The 19,512-nt window shown below is 58.0% G+C and overlaps 1 long non-coding RNA gene across 1 annotated transcript in view; it reads left to right on the forward strand.

Moving 5' to 3' along the window:
* Positions 1-14,227, forward strand: part of LOC141574088 (uncharacterized) — a 47,904-nt gene extending 33,677 nt beyond the window's left edge. The window contains exons 5-6 of the long non-coding RNA XR_012500752.1: positions 4,330-4,565; positions 4,976-14,227. This is a non-coding gene — a long non-coding RNA (uncharacterized LOC141574088). The remainder of the gene's footprint in view (positions 1-4,329; positions 4,566-4,975) is intronic.
* Positions 14,228-19,512: the final 5,285 nt, after the last annotated feature.

Here is a 19,512-nt window from a genome sequence, read left to right on the forward strand (position 1 = left end):
TGTGTGGTCGGCCTTCAGCCCACCCGCCCGGGAGACCGCGGGTCTGTCCTCTCTCTCTGTAGTTCCGTGAAGTTTGATTTGGAGACACGAGCAAAGGCTGACTTCAGTCAAATTGATGATAACAGTGTTTAGGGGGAAAATCGCTCATTAGGTGCGACCATTTTGCCTCAAAACGATCTGTGTTCATCACCTGTATGAGTGATGAGAGGAAGGGAAAGCCAGTCTCAGAGCTGACGGGTGTCCTCCTGACCTCAGATCCAACGAGGTGAAAGGGGAGATGGAAAAGCAAATAAAAGGAGGAATCAGTTTGAAATTTGGAATGACCTCTGCTGAGAAATTTCCAGAAAAACAAATCTGAAACCCACTGATTGAATTAAAGAAAACACCTTCAATTGTAACTTGAACTTCATTCCACTTCTTGGAACTTTGAGTCATGCTGAATCAAGGCCAAACCTTCAACACTGTGTCCGAGTTAAGCCCCAGGAACCAGGGTCCTTGAGGGACGTCCGTGAGCTCTTCTCTGGGTCAGCGTCGGCTCCACACGTATCTACAAGGCTCCCTCTTTGCGCTGAGGGCTGTCCTGCGCCCTGAACAGGCAGACGAGGCACCTCGCAAGCTGGCCCGGGGAGAGACACAAATCAAGGCAAAGCCGAACGAGGGGGAAGTCAGGGCTGGACAGAGACTGGACCAGACGGATGGGGGGAGGCCACCCCTAGGTCATCTGTAAGCTGACTCTGAATGACACAGAAGCTAGAACAGCCTGACAAGCAGAGGGAACCACGACGAGAAGACCTTGAGGCTGAAACAAGCAGGGCGCCTTCCAGTGCTCAGCGTGGCCAGAGGAGACGCAGAGGGCGCGTGGCGTGAGACGAGGTGGGGTTGCAGAGGGGACGCAGCCCCGGGGGAGGGCCTGGGGTTTTCTTTGTGTTCAAGGGAAGCCATCGCCAGGTTTTACATAGATTTCCATTTACTCTGAGTGCTACAGGGGAGACAAGATTGTGTGGGGGGGTAAGAATCAGAAGCTAGAATCCGCTCAGTCACCCAAGGGACACGTGAAGACATCCGCTGGGTCAGTGGCCCAGACGGAGCGGCCGGTGCCACCTGTTCGGACATGAAGTAAACAGGACGTTTTGACATCAAGGTTAGCGGTCACACCTCGGGTCTGGGAAGAGGCAGCGTCAGGGAACATGCTGGGGACTGGTCGGCGTGCACATGGTATTTAAATCAATGGGCTGGATGAGGTCGGCCAGCAAGACTGTCTGGAAGCACAAGGACGGGGACACTGTGCTTTCAGAAGATGGAGAGACATGGAGGACAGCAGAGGAGGCGGAAAGGAGTCGCCCGTGGGGTTGGGACAACAGGAGATCACCAGCCTGGGAAGCCCCAAAAGTGAAGGAGCCCAAGCAATACTCACTTGGGAAGGGAAAGTCCGAGAAGAATGTCTGTGCTGACTGACCCTGTTCACCTGGGGAGAGGGTCTGAGCCACGCTGGTGCAACATCGAGCGGCCTTAAGAGGGGCGTTTATCCCGTGAACCCCACCCCTGGGGCCGTCTTGCCTCCTGAGGCTCTGCGGCCCCCAGCACTGCCGGTTTTCTGCCTGGCACCACGGAACGAGTGGTTCTACTTCAACCTTCGTTTATTTCTCGCCTTTCACTCCGCCCTGTGTCTCGGGAGGAAAGAGGAGATGTGGCACAGCTGTACCGCGCAGCCAGCGTCTGGCTGGCCACGCGATCGCGGGTGGTCGCCCTCGGGTTGAGTTAGACGTCCCAGTGTGTGCGCTCGTGGGGACAAATTTCCCGGGTCAGCCAGTAGTCACCCCTATTTCATTTTACACGTTTGCTCTTAAGAAAACATTCTCTTCTGCAGCCCAGAAACAAAGAGAAGCAGGGCGTCCCAGGGGAGTATGCTCTGACACGCGCCCCAGTTCAGGCGCGAGGTGTCGCTCCACGGCCCCGGCAGTGTTTTGCTCTGACATTTGTGCTTCTTTTCTAGAGAATTAAGGCCTTTCAGCATTTCTCAGAATCCACTCAGCCTGAAAGGTAAATGCCGGGGCAGAACACGGTTTCTCCCCTCCCCTTTGTTTTTGAGACACGTCCTAGGCAGACACTAACTAGGCCGTCAAGTGCACCAGAGTCTCCAGGTTAGAACCGAGCTGTTTCCCACGTCTGAGTAGCTTTCGAGGGGAGCTGTGTTTGTGCAACTGGCAGAGCCGAGCGTTTGCTTTATCGATGAGCCTCTGACTGGTGACTCAGGCCACGCGATGTCATCCTGGAAGAATGCGAACCTCTGGCAAAACAGCCAGCTTCCTGATCTGTATTTGAGCAACTTGGAGACGATCTTGCCAGTGTGATTCAACTACCAAAAAATGAACAAAACATTCCCCGCTGTGGCCTCTGCCCTGAGCTTGGCTTTGCCGCGGCTCCGGGACGTGGGAGCCGCTGCGCTCCTCTGGGAAGCCTGGGACAATCGCATTACCTTGAGCCGGACACGAGGCAGGAGACACACTCCGGCTTCTTCTCCCCAGACGGCGGCTGCCCGAGGCTGGGTTTGGCTACTCCGTTCGCTTGGTTCCTATGCCAGGTGGCTACTTGCTGCCCGCGGTCACAGATCAAAGGGCAGATGTCAGGACAAGCCCTCTCTGCCCTGTTTCACAAAGGCCATCACAGCCTCCGTCTCAGGACACCCAGTGCGGGTCTTACTGTCCCGCAGAGACGCCCCGGGGCATCCTCTGAGTCCTGCTTCTCCCCCGTTGCCTCTGGCCCCTCTCGCTCTCTTTATTGGGCCCCTTCTCCTCCGGCCCCTTCCCTGTCGGTCCCCGAGATCACGCCCATGGTGCCTTGCCTTCGCACAGTAACCCCGTGGTGATGTCCACCCCCGCAGCCCCCAGAGTGGGCCTGCCGGTCTCCATCAATCTGTGCCTCCAAGTCGTGGAAAAATGTCAGCTGACTGTGTTCTCCTGGACCCACCGTCTCCCAGGCCCTGTCACTTGCTCATTCATTTAACTGTGGTTGGGATGCCAGCTGGCTGGGGTGGGTGCGGGCGCCGTGGGGGACGAGGCAGCACAGCCCCGTCTCACCCGCTGAGCAGTGTCACTGTGCAAGCAAAGCCAACTCCAGATGACCATGGCCGAACTCAGCATCTTTGGCCTTGAAACCACCCCCTTCCCGCAAAGGGTTCCCAGCACTCAAGGTGTGAATCGCCCCTGCCATCCCAAGCCCTGGCAATTCTATTTGCTGTCTCTCCCGTCGGCCACTTTTCTCCACCCTCCTGTCTGCCAGGTTCGGTCATCCCCAAGCCTCGCCTGACTGCTGGTGGCCACAGCTGGCTTCATTCCTCTCTGGGGCTTGCTGTTCCTGTCTCCCCAAACTGGCTGTAGCCCCCAGGGACTGTCCCCGCCCACCCCCAGCCTCCATGCTCACCGCCCCCGGTCAGACCCCAAGGTGGCCGCAGGGCCAGCCCGTGCTCGGCTCTCCTAGAGCCTTTGCACCGGGCCCCCCTCCCGCGGTGAGCCGCGCACCCATCCCGCCCCTTCCCGGTCCTCACTCCCCTGCTGACGACCACCCGCCTTCAGGTCCCGAGCTCAGCGTTGCTCTCTCCAGGAAGGCTGCAACTCCCCAAGGCTGAGTCTGGGGCCGCCTCTGTTTGCCCCATCCCAAACTGCCCCAGTGCCACACACGGCCCTACCTGCTGCCCCGACCACGGGTATGGGGTCTTTGTTTCATTCTAACCCGGTGCCCAAAGCGCAGGATGTGCTGGGTGACATTTGTCGAGTTCATAAACGAGGTAACAGCTTTAAGCCAACACCTTGCTGAGTATGAAGCAGCAAACAGGGGAGTGACCTTGAAGGAGAGGGGAGATTTGGGACCAGTAACAATGTCCCCAGTGACCTCTCTGAGAAGTGGGTGAGATGTCGCAGAGTCTGCCCTCCTGGCGGGTCTGCCTGCCCGCCTAGTGTAGGTCCGACCTCCCTCAGGGCCACTGGGATGTCCATGAGTTGTAAGTAAAGCCACCTTAGTAAGCGATCAGAGGAAGCTGCAGAAACGCGTCCTGCTTGTTCTAACGATCACGAAGCGGGCACTTAAAAGCTGTCTGAAATGAGTCAGTTGAGCTCTTAAAACATGCCTGCTGGTGGAAACACTCAGCTCTTCCCGGCGTTTGGTGTCAGAGTAGATTGAACCAAAGCTGGCTGCACTTGAACTGGAATAACACTTGGAACAATCTTCATTTACAAATACTGAGAATTTGGGAAGGATTCGTGTGTTATAAACACGCAGCTGTGAAGCAGAGGTAAGATGCCGTTACAATACGCGTAACTGTTTTTCTTTCAGCTGATTTTTGAGTCTTGGACTTTTGTGCTGTAAGCTCTGCACCAGAACCGGCTCCCGGCGTAATGGCCCGTCGGCCCAGCCCCGGAGAAGCTGCTGGTTCTCTGCCTTCGTGAGTCATCGGCCAGGCGGCCAGGGAGCTGGGCCAGAAGCAGGATGGCATCCTCTCAGGAATGTGTCTCCCTCCTCAACGGCACCTGCGGGAGGTGGCCTGGCAGCCTCCGGGAAGTCCAGGCCAGGTCTGCCAATGGTCGTCCAGCGGGGAGCGGGGGGCGGGGGGCTGGGACGGGCGGCCTTCCCTGGGCAGCCTGGAGCCTGACGCCCGGGGGCGCGCGTGGCCCACCCACGCCGGGAAGGCCAGCGCTCACAGGCGGGCTGGCTCTCCTAGTGGACCGGCCGCCTCTGACCAAGACGGCGCTCTAGGTTCAGCCCCCAGGCAGCGCTTCTACGACATTACTTTTGTCCCCAGATCTCAGCCGTGCTTATGGTTAAACTACATCCCAAAGTCTCTGGTTGGTGTTAATAAAACAGCATCTGGAAAGTCAGTTTTAGTTAAAACTCAGAACTAGCCGTTCTATGGCCCTTACGCTTCCCAAAGCAGCTTTTTCTACAAACCATCAAACACTAATCTTCTCTAAATCCTGCGCAGGCTTCACGCTGTGCCCATTTCAGAGATGAGAGAAGTGAGTCTCCAAGAAGTTACGTGAGCTGGTCAAGACCATGCAGCCAGAAGTAACACAGCGGAACAAGAAGTTCATGAGCAGCAAATGGAACGCCAAGTGACCAAGCAGAAGGTGTAATTGGAACGATCCTTCGTCCAGGAGCGGCAGGGGCCCCCTAGCCCCGCCGGGCCCCTCCCCTCCGTCTTGCCCTGCTGGCTGGATGGCCCGTCCGCCGTGAGTCTCCCCTGGGAAAGCCTGACAACGCCAGGGCCGGAGCCCTTCGACCCCCTCCTTCAGCCCACGGTCTGACTTCCAGTTGACCTCCCCCTGCTCTGAATTCTCTCTGGGGTTCAACAGTTGATGGTTGCCTTTGATACGACGTTGATCCCAGATTTTTGTAAACTTTCTCAGGATGTTGAGTAGGACTCCGCTGCTTCCAAGGGCCTGTCTCCCGGCTGAACCCAGAAGGGCCCTGAACTCTCCCACAGGCCCTGCCCTCCTGGCACAGCTGCGGGCGGGCCCTGGGGCCCTGGCTGGACAGGGACAGCGGGGGGGGCGGGGAGCCTGGAGGGGGGCCTCCGGGTGCCCTTACGGGGTGTGTGAGCTGGGGCCGTGCGCACTCCATCCTGCCTCGTGCCGCTAGAGCTACGAGGGCTCGGGGAGCCTGAGGGGCCCACCGGGCGCGGGGTGCCTGGGGTGGGGCCGGGGGCGGGGCTCAGGAGACCCCACTGCCCGCCAGGCTGCGGGCCGGCCCCCGTCTGCTCGCCCTCCGAGCTGGCCGCCTGATTCCATGCTGCTGAGACGCCCCGGCCCCAGCGGCCTGTCGGGCTGGCTTCTGCCGTGCTTGTCGGTGGGGCGGCTTTAGCTTTCCCTCTGCCGTGTCACGCGCCGCCTCACTGTCGTTTCCCGCGTCTCAGCCCTGCGCTCCCCGCCAGGCACCACCTTACGGCCTAGATTTCCTTTAAAGGAGATTTCTACCTTTCCTCTTGAAACCCATCTCACGTGTTTGAGGGAAATTTAAATCCAGGACACGTCCTCAAGGCAGCGCACGTTCAGCCGGTCCCCGTTGCCCTCGGCACCCTTACTCAACACGACACGCCAAGAACCCACGTGTAACGCAGCCGCACGTGAGCGCAGCCCGGTTGTCACAGGCTCCGTTTTCCTCATGGTGGTTCAGGACAAGGGAATGAGCTCAGCCATTCGGGCACAATCCTGACATCTCAAGCGGGAACAAGTGGGATTTTGCGACGTCCCTCACGAGGGAAGCACAGACTCGGAGGAGTGTCCCGGGCCCCATCTGCTGTTTATTGGGCTTAGAGCCAGGGGGGCGGTCACGTGACCCCTCTGCATTTCAGTTGCCTTTGTCTAAATCACCAAGGAATCAACGTTCCCTTTTACCTCTGAGAGGCCACCAGTGCACCAGAAATCTCCACTTTCCAAATCGCTCCATTCTGCTTCTCATAAAGTTACCCATACCCCAAGCCGGCAGTCCCACGGCCAGGCATTTACCCGAGAAAAGTGAAAGCTCACATCTGCAGGCCGTTTCCTACGGGAATGTTAGTCGGAGCCTCACTCATCATGGCCCCAGAGGACACGCCGCGCGCACGCGCATCGGCAGGATGTGCGCGTGGACTTCACCCAGCAGTGAGAAGAAACAGGAGGTGGGGTGGCGGCGGGGGGTGGACTGGGAGCCCTGGCTTAGCAGACGCGCACTTCTGCACATAAAACAGGCGAGCAGCAAGGCCCCGCTGCACGGCACAGGGAACTGCATGTAAAACTTGTAAAGGCCTGTAATGAAAAAGAACATGAAGAGGAACATATATGCACAACTGAATCACTGTGCTGTGCGCCAGCAATTAACACAATGTAACTGACTGCACTTCAACAAAAGTAAATACATAGTTAAACATTTTTTAAAAAAAGGAATGAGCCGCTGGTGCAGGCAGCCGTGGACACGCTGCGTGACGAAGCCTGACAGGCGTCGTGCGTCTCCGCTTCCATGAGGCTGCTGTCAGACTACAGGGCCCTGGGTTGGGCCTGGGGCGCACGGCTGGGAGGGCGCGCAGGACTCCGAGCCCTGAGAGACATGGGTGTCTCGGGCAAACCATGCAATTCCCACCAAATAACCGTGCCACACTGTATGTAAAGTACACCCCCGCCCCGAAATGCTTTTAAAACCTCATCCCATCTCTAAGCAATGAGTCTGAATTTGGGACTGGAGAGCATGTTGGACATTCCCCAGCAATCTGCCCTCCCCTGGGAGCGCACGTCGGTGTGGGCCCACCAGGGGTGAGTGCAGAGCGGTGTGGCCCCAGGCGCTTGGGCCGGGCTCTGCGTCTGGGCCCAGGCCCGGGCCTTCCGACCTGAGTGCTTGGGGCAAGCCTGAGTTCCAGCCTCAGAGCCGTCCCGAACCACCATGAATGTGTGAGTGCAAAGCGTGCACCACTGAGCAGACGGGCTCCCTGAGGTGACACAGAGCCCCCAGGTGAGCACGTGAAGCCTCTTCAGAGAAGAGAGCAAATGCGACTCCCGCGTGGATGAGCTGCTCGGTCCTTCCGAAGTCGGGTCGTAGCCGGCGGCTCTCGGAAGTCCCAGAGCTGTTTTATCTCAGTTTTACAAGTGCTAAGTCCTGGAACTTAACGCCAAGAACAATCCTGTCCGAGCATCAGAAACACATGTTTCCCAGCGCTGGGGCCTGAGCTCACGGCCTTCGGGGAGAAGTCTGCACAGCGCACGGCCGTCCGGGCGCGCCCCCGCTGGGAAGGAGACGCGGAGCCCGGAGGTGTGAGTCCTAAGCAAACAAAGGCCGAGCTGGGTAGTTCAAGCAGCACTGCAAAGGGCCCCTGGTTTGTTTGAATCCCTCCTCCCAGGAAGCGAGAGGCCCACCTGGACGCAGGCTGCGCTGTTTCCGTCAGCTCTTGGTCAGTGAAAACGAACAGCGGCCCCGATGCAGGGGAGGAGGCCTGCAGTCGCCGCGCAAAGGGCAGACACAGAATTAGGGCTGGGGCGCTCCAAGCCGAGCGTGCTCCCAGGGCCATCAGACCCGCGGCTCCCAGCCGCGTCCGGCCCCCGCCGTCAGGAACGTCAGCAGCCGGGAGTTTTCAAACTCACCTCTCCAGCTTTGTTACGTGACACGTGTTTGTTTTACAATTTTTTTTTTCTAATTTTAAGACTGATTTCTGCTCAAAACGTTAAACTAGAGAAACAGAGCAGCTCAAATTCAAAAAACAAAAAAATCCCTCAAAAATCTCACCGCTCAGAGGTGATGTGGGTTAACGTTTCAATGTCTGTCTTTGACACACACGTAAATGTGTAACATTACAGGAATGTCACCATGCTCTCCTACTGTTTCGTAGCTTACTTTTTCTCCGTAAACAAATCACGAACGCTTCCCCACGCCCGTAAACGCTGTCCTGTGAGACAGTGCTTTCCTGGGTAGCGCAGGATGCCTACACAGCGGATCACAAGTTACCTACCCCATCACCTGCTGCTAACCCGCAGACGCAGGAGGAATGAATAGGAAAAACGTGATCTGATAATTTGAAATGAAGAATTTTGAAAAATCAGTGGCTTAAAAGCAGATTAAAGTGATTAATTCTCACATTTTCCCGATCAAAACCAGGCACATCCGAGTAAAGACGGAGGGTCAGACCAGGTTCCAAAATCTTTCTTTCTCTAAAACATACTGTCATCACCATAATCATCCAATGGGCGTAAAGCATCACTGAGCACCCCCCCCCACGAGAGCCCAGGGAAGGAGCCGGCCCTCCCTGGACCCCGGACACCCACCAGCTCCTTGCTCTTGGGTTTCCCGGCTTCCACAACTGTGAGAAATAAACTTCCATCGCTTGTAAGTCCCCCTCCCCACCCCGCCCGCCAGCCTGGGGCTTTTGTTACAGCAACCGGAAGGGACGAAGACACTTGGGAACAGCTAGCGGCCAAGGTTAACGTACCACCTTACAGAGGTTAAACGTGCAGACAGGGCTGCCTCCTCTGATGGTCTCCTGGCCGCTCTTGTCCTCAGGACCCACTCCCAGTTCTCAAGCTCAGTACTTCTGATTTCATCACTTCTGCCTCGAGCATCTCGCTTACGTCCTCTGAGCCCCAATGCTTTGTTTCTCAGCTGGGGTGAGATCGCAGCTCCATTGAAAGGCTGTGAAAGCACCTGCCCTGTAAGTGACGGGTATTTTTGGACTCCCAGTACCCGTAGCGTTGGTACCGGCTGCACTGTTTTATCGGACACTCGGGAACTGGCCATTCCTCCTGGCAAAGCTCACAGGACTCCTAACCACGTCTCATTTCCCTTTCCTCCCAGCGGCACGGTAGCCAGCACCCCCTGGATGTCCACGAGGAACGCCTCCCCCGCCCACTCACCCTGCGGACTCAGCTCGGGGGACACGGACGTCAGCCACGCTCACCACTCGCCAGCGCCGGGTTCAGCTCCTCGGCTTTCCTTTGGGAACTTCATCCCTCCCTCTCTTCTCCCTCCCTCCTCACTCCTGTGTTGCACTGGACACGTGCCTGCACACGCGTGCCCGCTCACGGCAACACACACAGCACCCTTGCGCAGACGCATGTGCACCGTGTCGGCTGCAGGGCAGGGGCCGCGTTCAGACGCTGTGCAGGCTACTCGCAGCTGTGGATTTCCACAGCTCCCCGCCTGCCTGTGGGAGCCAGCGCCCACCTGCAGGGTGACAGGGGTCCGCCCTCTTCCAGCTGGTATTACAGTGAACACCTGCACACTGCGTCCCCCCTTCTGAAGCGTGGGTGCGAGTCACCGCCTCAGATTCGACGGGCCGGTGAGGGAGGTGTGAGAGCTCTGTATTCGCGGATTTAACCAACCACGGATGGAAATTTCCATCCGTGGTTGGTTGAATTGCAGATACGGAAACCCGGGGATACTGAGGGCCCGCGGTACCGCACCTTTTTGTGTAAGGGACGGGAGCATCTGCGGATTTCGGGTCCAGGGATCCCGGCATCAACCTCCCAGGGATGCTGAGGGCTGATGGTACCTCCATTTTGGGGTGAAGAAAAGCAGTTTCAGGGCACGGAGGTCGAGCATCAGAACGTGGCTAATGGCCCTGCTTGTCTTCTGGGCCCTTCAAGGTCAAGGAGGCTGGACTTCTGCATCCGAGGCTGGAACTGCCGTCAACGCCCCCGACCCAGGCCCCTGTCTCCTGTGTTGCTCACTCACCTGAATTCACCGAGATGCTTCCCAGCCCCCCACCCCAAGCCCAGGGACCCTCAGCCTGCCCACGTCTCCGCACCCGGCGCCTCCACCCGAGGGCAACCCCGGGTCACGTCCTGCCGCTGGAGCTGCTTCTAAGTGGCCTCCTGAGGCCGCCCTCCTCCCTCTTCTGTTGGCAGCAACCAAAGCGATCTCTTCAAATGGGGCACAGATGCGCGACCCTCCCACCGGACAACAGCACGCTGCTCCCAGGTTCCCTCTTTCCTGGAGGAGCCTTGCTTGCTGCCGTGGGAACGTTCTCTGCTGTATCATTTTCCCTCTCCCCTCTTACCTTTCAGATTTCTCCATTTCTCAGTAAACCTTACTGGAACGGTTGCCAGGAAGTCCTGGTCAGAGTGTGGCAGCCCCCTGGCCTCAGAGAAATGCGGTCAAGTTTATTCCTCACCTTCCCAGACCTTCCTGTCTTCTCCCCGTGGGAAGGGAGGTCCAGCTCTTTCCTCTGCACCTGCCTCGGTTTGCTCCAAACCTCATAATGCAGCAGGGAGGTTGCAACAATTCTGCAAATATTTCTCAAATGCTGACTTTGTCTCCTCTTGAAGGAGAGGCCCCAGCTTTCTTGGGGCACACGTCTCTTCTTGGAGGAAGAGTCTAGCCTCAAGAGGGTTATAAGGAAAAAGTTTCTCCTCTCTGTTCATTGTGTAATCTTATCTCAAGGTGAACGTGGTTCAAGCAGAACTTGATATTTTATGCCAGGAAATCTCACAGTCCAGTAAGACCTTACAGCTTTCTTTCTGGTCTGCAATGGGACACGTCGCCCCTGGTTCCCCGAAGGTTGTATGGCTTGATGGTGAAAAGAAGAGATTGGGAATCTCAAGGGTGAGACTCATCTGAGCTTGTGACCTAGTAATTCTGTGACCTTAACTGTGATAGTGTTACAGCCGTTAGACAAGGGGCCACTGGGTGCAGCTGGCTCCCACGTGTGGCAGCCCACGTCATGAACCAGAGTCTAAGCCGGAGTCAACGCACGTGAATGCAACCGACCGCCCGCAGCCCCTGTGACAGCTCCATAGGTGCTACAGCAGTGTGACAGCAGCCTGGGTCCGGGCAAGAGACCAAGCCGCACTCGGAGGGCCAGAGAACTCAGGTTTATTACGCTGGCGGGCCCAGAGGAGCTAACGCTCTAAGCTCTGGACCCTGGCTGTGGGTTTACACAGGCTTATGTAGGGTTTTAGGTTTTGATTAGGTTGGTGCCATATGCAAAATGAGGTGTTAGAAACGGACCAATCAGGAGCGAGCTTTTGGGAACCAATGGAATTTTAGGGGTAAGTTTCGTTTACCTAGAAGCAAGCTGTTTTACAGAAACGCAAAAGCGAGATGATGCCGCCAGGCCAGGGAACCAGATGGCGCCGGAGGGGAAGCAGTGCCCTGCCAGGGGTCCTGCTGTTCTGTCCATGGGGCTTCCCGTCTCACCCCGAGGCTTCCCCAAATAAAGGCAACTAACTGCTTGAGCCACAGTTACCTTCAAATGTCACAATCCTTCGTCTTTGATCTTGTCACGCTATCCTCTTACAAACAGAAACAAACAAATATTCAACTGGCTGAAAAGCGGGACTAAGTCTGGCTGTTTACCCAGGGTTACTAAGCTCAGCCCCAGGCTGGAGAGCGGACCCGGTGGGATCGAGGAACCTAAGAGCACATCACCCCATTTCTTCATCCTTCCTCTTCCTTCCCCGTCCTCCTTGCAGGACAAGAGACGGTGACCCTGCTCACCGTTGAGGGGGACATTCCCACACAGGCGACTCCCCGCTTTCTCTTTCCTCTCTCACTGAGCCCTGGGGACCCGACTTGGTTTTTAAAAAGTTTGGATTCTTGCAAAACTTAGAGCCAAGGGACAAAGTTCTACCAAGGTTGCACCTGCTCCGGGGGCCACCACCGTTTCAGCAGCTGGAGGACAGGCAAGTTGTCCTTCAAGACACTGGGACAAAGTTTGGGGAATTACGAGGTTTGGAGAATTCACATGTGATTTTTCAGAATGCAAGTTGTGCTGGGTTTTAAATCAGACTTATGCGAAACTAATGGGGGCTGAGCCACGGCATACTGGAGCGCGTGCCCCAGTCTGCGGACACACACAGGGGCTGCGCAAAAACTCCGGCTTCCCGGAAGCTCGGTCAATTGTGAGATTATTTTCAGAAGAGAGAGACCCATTTCTTCCCCTCAGGGACAATGAGTACCGTGAACCCTGTCCCTGGGGGAACTCAAATCCTGGAACAAGCTGGCCGGTGAAATGAGAAGTGGCTTCGACAAAAACAGCAAAATGTCACCCAGCCATTCATGCTGGGACGCGCGGTGTTTGCTTTTCGGTCCTCTATTTTCTGCTCCTGCGTCCCCGGGGCTTGTCTGTTCCTGAAATCCATCTGGACAGCTTCTGAGCTCATCTCTGCCCCAGATCCTGCCCACCTTCTTTGTTCTCGCCAAGATGAGCCCCCACCTGCCAATTAAAAGTCTGCTCCCAACTCTCTCCTTGGAAGTCTCCTGGTGTGGGGTGGGTTTGCACGCTGGCCTGCGTTGCCAGGAGAAATCCTTGGTCTTCTGGCCAGGGCAAGCAGCCTGGGCCCCTCCGATGCCCGCCCCCGCCCCGCCGCGGCCTGCAGGCAGCTCACCTGGGCGCAGGTGCCGCTGCTATGCACTCAGTTACCCTCAGACTCAGCCACTTGCTCACCGTCGAGGGCCAGGGGAGGGTGAGTCCCCCCGGGAAGGCCTCACTTGGAATCCCGCAGCTGGTTACGATGAGGCCTGCTGGGGCCTCCGTCTCCTCCCAGACTGGAGGGGCCAGGGTGGCCGGCTTGGCAGCAGGCGGTGCTGACTGCTGGCTGGGAGCCCAGCTGAGGCGGCCCCCCCAAGCGTCACACATGCCTGTGCACGTGGCCAGCTTGTCACGTGGGGACATCCCGAGGGGAACATCCAGAAAGCCTGTGTTCCGTGAGACCAAGGCCCCAGTGGAAGCCACACAGCAAACCCTACCCCCCCCCCGCCACGCTTCACCAGGGCACACGGAGGCCCATTTAGGAACCTGCACCATCTTCGACCTGCCACAGGGCCCGACCTTACCCCACCTGCTTTTTTAGTCCTAGCAGGATGGTGGGTTCCGGACGCCCAGAGACGGTCTCGCGTCTCTTCCTGAACATCCCCACGGTAGGACGAGGCCGGGGGCAGCTGTGCTTTCCTAGAGCCGTGAGCCAGGCTATCCTCGGGCCTAACATCCACAGGGGCCCCACCAGCCCCTAAGCGAAGCCCCAAACAGCGCCATCAGCCGTGAGGATCCTGGGCATCTTCACAGGTGAGTGCCTGGGAGGAACCTAGGTGCCCTGGTCCCCAGGGAGGCCTGGGACCTCGGTGAGAACCAGAAGGAGATAAGCCCTGTCCAGGCGCCCCGGCCTCCTGCCCGTCCTGCGGTGGCGTGTCCCTGGCGCACGGGCAACGTGGGGTTGTCGGGGGAGCTGTGAGCCTCTGGAGCCCAGACGTGGCTTGTCAATGGAAGGGTGGTGGCACACGGCCCCCCGACCTCACTGTACAGCGGAGGAAGGAGCCCCCAGGAACAGTGAGTGGACACGAGGACCACAGACAGGGACCCAGGCTCCACCATCCAGGTCTGCAAACAGATGGGGGGACCGTGACCCTGAGACCAGGGTGGTCACCCTGGACGTGTTAGGAAAGCGAGCCCCCTGGGGCGGCCTCATTTGGGAGCTTCTCCCCTGAGCTCAGGGGTGATGGGTGGGCCCCGACCCCCAACCCACCCAGGGCTGATGGGTGGGGCCGGCATCTTCACTCACCCGAGGAGCTAGGGCCTCCTCCCTGCTGAGTTGTTACTCCGGGAATGAAGGCTCAGCCCAGGCTCAGGGGACGGCGAGCCCTTGGACAGTTGTCAAGGGGGTGTCGTGGTCACAGCCCAGCCCCACGATCCGGGCCGCAGCCCAGAAGGCACAGAAGGGCCCCTCCAGCCACCCGACCTTTCTCTTCTGAGCAACTGTCTTGCTTTTACAGAGTGGTTTCCCTCAACACGGCCCCTAAGATAGCAGCGTGGCTGCTCTGAAAGGCACTTAGGCTGGCGGGCCTGGAATTTCCTGGAACCACCCAGCACGGGCACTCAGCGCGCGGCCCCTCCGGGCCTCCCTGTGGGCGCTGCCCGGCCCTGGTCCTTCCTGCTTCCCGCCGCCCCACCCGCGGCCCCGGGCGGAGGGTTTGGTGCTGAGCGTCTCTCCGGTCAGCACCACCCCTGCCCTGGCTGCGGGCGGGACAGAACGGGAAGGTCCCTCGGGGATGCCCTCGCACGTGCGGGGAGGAGCTGGTCCAAAGTCAGCCTGACGGATTCCTGAAGACGCTGAGCCTCGCACGAGGATGGAACTGGCAGAGCTGCCGTCCAGCGGCCCGGGTCCCACCTCACAGAGCCTCCCTGCCCCTGGGCTCTCCGCACGTCCTGCCTGGAGGCTGGTCGGCTCAGGGGCCAGGCGGACGGCTGGGAGCGAAGCAAGCAAGCCCTCGTCTGAAACCGCTTTCCTTCGCGTTTCGCTGTTCATTTTCGGCGACTGGTCCGCCACGGACTAACGGGACTGCGCTAAGACATCAAGACGCGCCTGCCTGGCGCAGGTTGAACCCCAACAGGAGGAGCTAGAGCCTGCCCCAGCGGCTCCGGGCAGCGCTCCTGGGGCAGAGGAGGCGGGCGGCCGGACGCTGGGTTTTGGACAAACTTCCGTCCTCTCCCCTTGTGGCAGACTCTAATGGAAATGGATGATGGCCTCTCTCTGGGACATTTTCACTGTGAGAAAAGGACCCAAGACTGTAAATCAAAGGAAACAAGGTTTAATCAGGGAGTCAAGTCAGCAAGCGATTGGGTAAAATTGCAGGGACTGTCACCGGAGACCTTGACCCTGAGTGGTTTTCCCACACAAGAAGGTCAGATCCACTAGTGAGCAGAGAAGGTGAGACGTGGGAGTCCACCCAGGCCCCTCAGATGCAGGCTGAACTGTCAAATCCGTGAAGCAAAGCGCATCCTCCCGGAAGTCAGGAATCTGACAGCAGTTTCGCTCCGGCCCCTTCTGTGCCTTTGACCAGGTGGGGGGTCCCGTTCTCACCCCTGGTGTCCTCGTTGGCAAAGTGAAAAACACACGGACGCAGCTTGGAAATCAAAGAGCACGGTGATGTGTTTCAGTCTCACCTCATCATTCCTGAAGTCCTCAAAAGTTCAGGGAATTTCAGGGAAAAACGCGGAAACCATTCTTAACTTCACTACCCAGAGCGACTAAAGTTCCCCCCATTTACCCCGTCTCCCATCTGACAAAGGAAAGCTGCTGAGTGTCAGACCCCACCGAGCCCCTTAGGGCTGCAAGCTTTGCTTAATTATCTCCAGAAAGGCGGGTGCACGTGGACATTAGCGCCGCGGGGGAGGGCGTGGAGAACGTGTTCGCTGGGTTTTTTTCCGGTTGACTCCCACTGTTACCCAGTGAGATAGAACTAGGACAAGTCCACTGGCTGATTGCCGCCTGGTAAGAGCTGCACAGCTTATGGCAGGAAGGAGAACCACAGCAAACGCGCCCGGGCAGCCGAGCCTGCCCCCTTGTCCGCAGCAGGCTTCCGTTCACAGGTTCCGTTCCGGTGGTTGGCGAGGCCGTGAAAGCGATCAGGCCACTTGGATCAGCGCCCGCCGCTGGCAGGACGGCGGCGGTCAGGCACCTGTGAGATGCGAGTGGGGCTCTCAGTCCTAAAGACACTTGCATAAGAGCTCCATCTGTGCTCCGTGCTCAGTGCAGTGCCCAGAGCCGGTCACCGATGGCCTCCAGCCAGGGACCGAGCTCGCCCTCCAGTGAGCAGGTGCGCGGGACGGCCAGTGTGCCGGACGCCTCTGCAGGGGGGAGGCGGTGACAGCCTGCAGCCCGAGTGCTGAGGTGACAAGTGTGGCGGCCCCTCCCCACCGCACACGCGCTGCGGCTGTCACCGTGTCTCCGAGTGGCTTACTCGGCCGTCAGTTACTGAAGAGAACAGCGGACTGGCGTTGGTTCTGTTCCGATGGGCACAGAAGGCCCTGTTAGAGCATAAAAACGAGCTTTCTCCTCTGGATGAACAGGCTTGTAACCAAGACACAGGTGATTTCTAAAGCGCAGAAGTCACCTGAACTCTTGGCCTTCTGTTGGTGATGGGGAACTGCTGTGTGTGTCAAACGGGCCAGCGTCGTCCTTGCAACGTAACCTCGTCTCTACTTGACCTGGACTTGTCACTGCGGTTCAGGCGTGGCGTCAACAGTCTCCTGTTCTAGGGAAGGAGTCACGGGGTCCCGACGTTCACCTTGCTCTGTGGCCCCATCAGTGCGTTCATTTATTCATTCGGAAATATTTACAGAGCTCTCGCTGCTGGGCCAGACTGTATTCTCAGCACTGAAGATGAAGCAGTGAACAGGATGGACCAAAAACAAAGGGGGGAAAGTGTGTGCGTGAGAGAAAGAGAATGAGAAGAACTGCCCAGGAACTCTGACCGGAGCCCAGCGGTGGTGCCTGGGCAGAGGCCTCCGCACATCGCCTCTCTGGTGAGTGGAGCCTGCGCTCAGAGCCCCCTGGAGGCGCTTGCTGTGCACAAGCTGGGGCAAGGGCATCACTATACGCGGCCACGCTGTGCCCGAGGCCCCTGAGGCTGAAACGCGTGGGGGGCCACAGGAGACCAGGTCGGGGGTGGGCAGGGCGAGGGAGCCTCCATAAAGGGGCTTGGACTGTATTCTGGCAGGTGTGGGAGTTGTCGGAAGGCCTGGAGTAGGGAAGTAACAGGACCCACGCTTTTAAAAACTCACCTTGGCTCTCTGAGGGGGATGAGTGGCCAGGGCGAGGGACAGGAGGCAGGGGGCCAGTGAGGGGGCACCAGACTCGCCCAGCAGGACATTCCAGCTGTGCCGGGGCTGGGGGGAGGGGAGGAGAGGGGGTCATCGATGAGTGGACTCAGAATTTCAGTTTTGAGAAATGATGGAAGTTCTAAGATGGACGGTGGTGATGGTGGCAGGACAATGTGGGCACCGAGAAGTGGTCAAGACGGTAAGGTTTACATTATGTGTGTTTTATCACAACGAGAAAAGCTCAGGAGTAACTTATTCTGTTGCGGCGCCCTGATCAAGACCAGGGGAGCGGCTGGCATTGGTTCTGGTTTTTACTAGTGGAATCCACCTGCTATCAACACGATTTAGCAGAAACTCAAAAATCCAAAGTTCCCACCCAAGGTTCAGTTGCTGAGAGGTACCAGCTTTAAGGACACAACGAAGCAGCGACTCAAGACGGTAAGTAGCTGAGGTCCTGCTGCCCAGGGTCTTTGCAGACATCTGCTCCGTCCGCTCCTTGGCCGCGGCTAGGAAGTCACCACCGGTCCCGACGCTTGGCTTGCTCAGACGCGGTCGTGCTGTGCACGCCGACAGCAGGGACGGTGCGTCAGAAAGGACCTAGGCGTTTGTGGTTATTTTTCCTTTTTGTCTTCTTTTTCTTTCTCTTTTTTTAACTGTTCCCCCAATTCCCCGAGCACTGGCCGCCCATCGTCAAGATAGCGCGGTCAATGTAAGGGGCACCTGAGCATCTCCCCAGTGTGGCCGCCGCACTCCAGCTCCACCGCGGTGCCGCCCACTCAGTCTCCTGACGGTCGACTTCTCCCTCGTTAAGTCCCTGCCTTGCCGACCGCGGGAGTCTGCGAGGGTCTGCAGCTCCTCCACCGGAGCTCTGTGGCACAAAACGTGGCAAGTACCTGGCAGACCGTACCTCCACGTGAAGCCCAACGCACCGGACCCATGAGATCTGCCAACGGACCACACGTTATACACACTCGGGTCCATGAGCCACGTTACAGAGCAGGATGGAGACACAGAATCTCCAGCCCTGGCTTGGTGGCTGTGGATAAGTGCCTTCCTGTCTCAGGGTGGGTTGCTGACCTGGGACAAGGAGTTAACACCATTTACCAAAATTTCAGAAAAGGAGACATGACTGCAATTTAGAGGCATTCACTTGGGTTTGTGAGGACTGCAGCCCACAGAGTCAAGGAGCACCGGAATTGTGTTCCATCGGACGACAAAATGGGGAAAGCTTCTAAGGGAAAAAACCCACAAGGCCACAGCCAGTTACGTAAGTTGTTTGTCAAGAATTATAATTGGAGTTGGCAGGAAGTGAGGGTGCTTGTTAATCAAAGATCGGTTGGGGTCCAAAGTGCTTGCATAGTTACAGGGGGGACCTTGAAACCGTAAAACTGCATCTGGTGAATATTGCTCCAAAGCTGGCAGCTGGTGGCTTTGGGTCTGATTCACTTAGAGAAATTCAAGTCCTCGTGGGGCAGGGACGTGTCCCGTCCCATTTTCATAGGCCTGACTGTGATCACTCCACTCTGATTTCAGTTTGTCAGTAGTACAATAGTTTTTTTGAGAAGAGACCCCCAAGGAGCCTGGGTGGGAGGTGGGAAGCGATGCCGGGAAGGGTAGCGAGTTGGCAGGGATGCGCCTCGGAGCGGTTACCACCGTGAGCGTCATCCCACAAGGAAGGCAGGCAGAGGGTGTAAAACGGCCTCAGGGGACCCTCTTCCTGGGGGCGAGGAATCAGGTATCCCCCCTCAGGGCCCCCTGCCATTAGTTGGGGCTGTTTTCCTGGGATATTGGGTTTCCGGCACTCCGGGTTCGCCCTGCAACCAGGCACCGCATCTCCTGCAGCCAAAAAAAAAGCCCTCAGGCAGAAATGCTCTCCCAGCAGACTTGACTCGTAGGGGAGAGTGGAAGGAGCAGGGAGGCGGCTGACAGCGCCTCTGACACTCACCCTCCAGGCTCCCTGTGCACACTGCGCAGGGTGAGCACTCCACTGGGTTTGATGCGTGAATCAAATTGCACGATGTACCAAACGTGACCGCAACATGTCCATCAGGACACTGCGCTGCGGACACTGAGACCCACCCTGGCGAGCCACAGGTGGGGACTCAGTGAAGGGTCCGGCAGGGCTCCAGGAAGCCCTGGACGGATGGAGACACAGAGTTGAATGTCCTGCAGGAACAGTCCCCCAGGGCCACCTTCCCACCCCAGATTTTCTGCGTCTCTGTTCCTTCCCAAGGGTGGCAGCCCTGTCGGGAAACCGTCTCCTAGCACGGGTGTCCCTCAGGGTCCCAGGCACCTGCCTCCCCATCCTCCCCGTGACAGTGGGTCCCAGGCCATGGGGACCTCCCCACCCCCGCCCGCAGCTTCTGAACAACTTTTGCATCAGACCTGCCTGATCCCTCAGTTTCCTGCAGCCTCTGCTTGCAGCCCAGAGCTCGGCTAACTCGGTCCCACCAGGTCACGGTCTG

Source organism: Camelus bactrianus, chromosome 19, assembly GCF_048773025.1.
Source record: "Camelus bactrianus isolate YW-2024 breed Bactrian camel chromosome 19, ASM4877302v1, whole genome shotgun sequence".
NCBI classification, from domain to species: Eukaryota; Metazoa; Chordata; class Mammalia; order Artiodactyla; family Camelidae; genus Camelus; species Camelus bactrianus.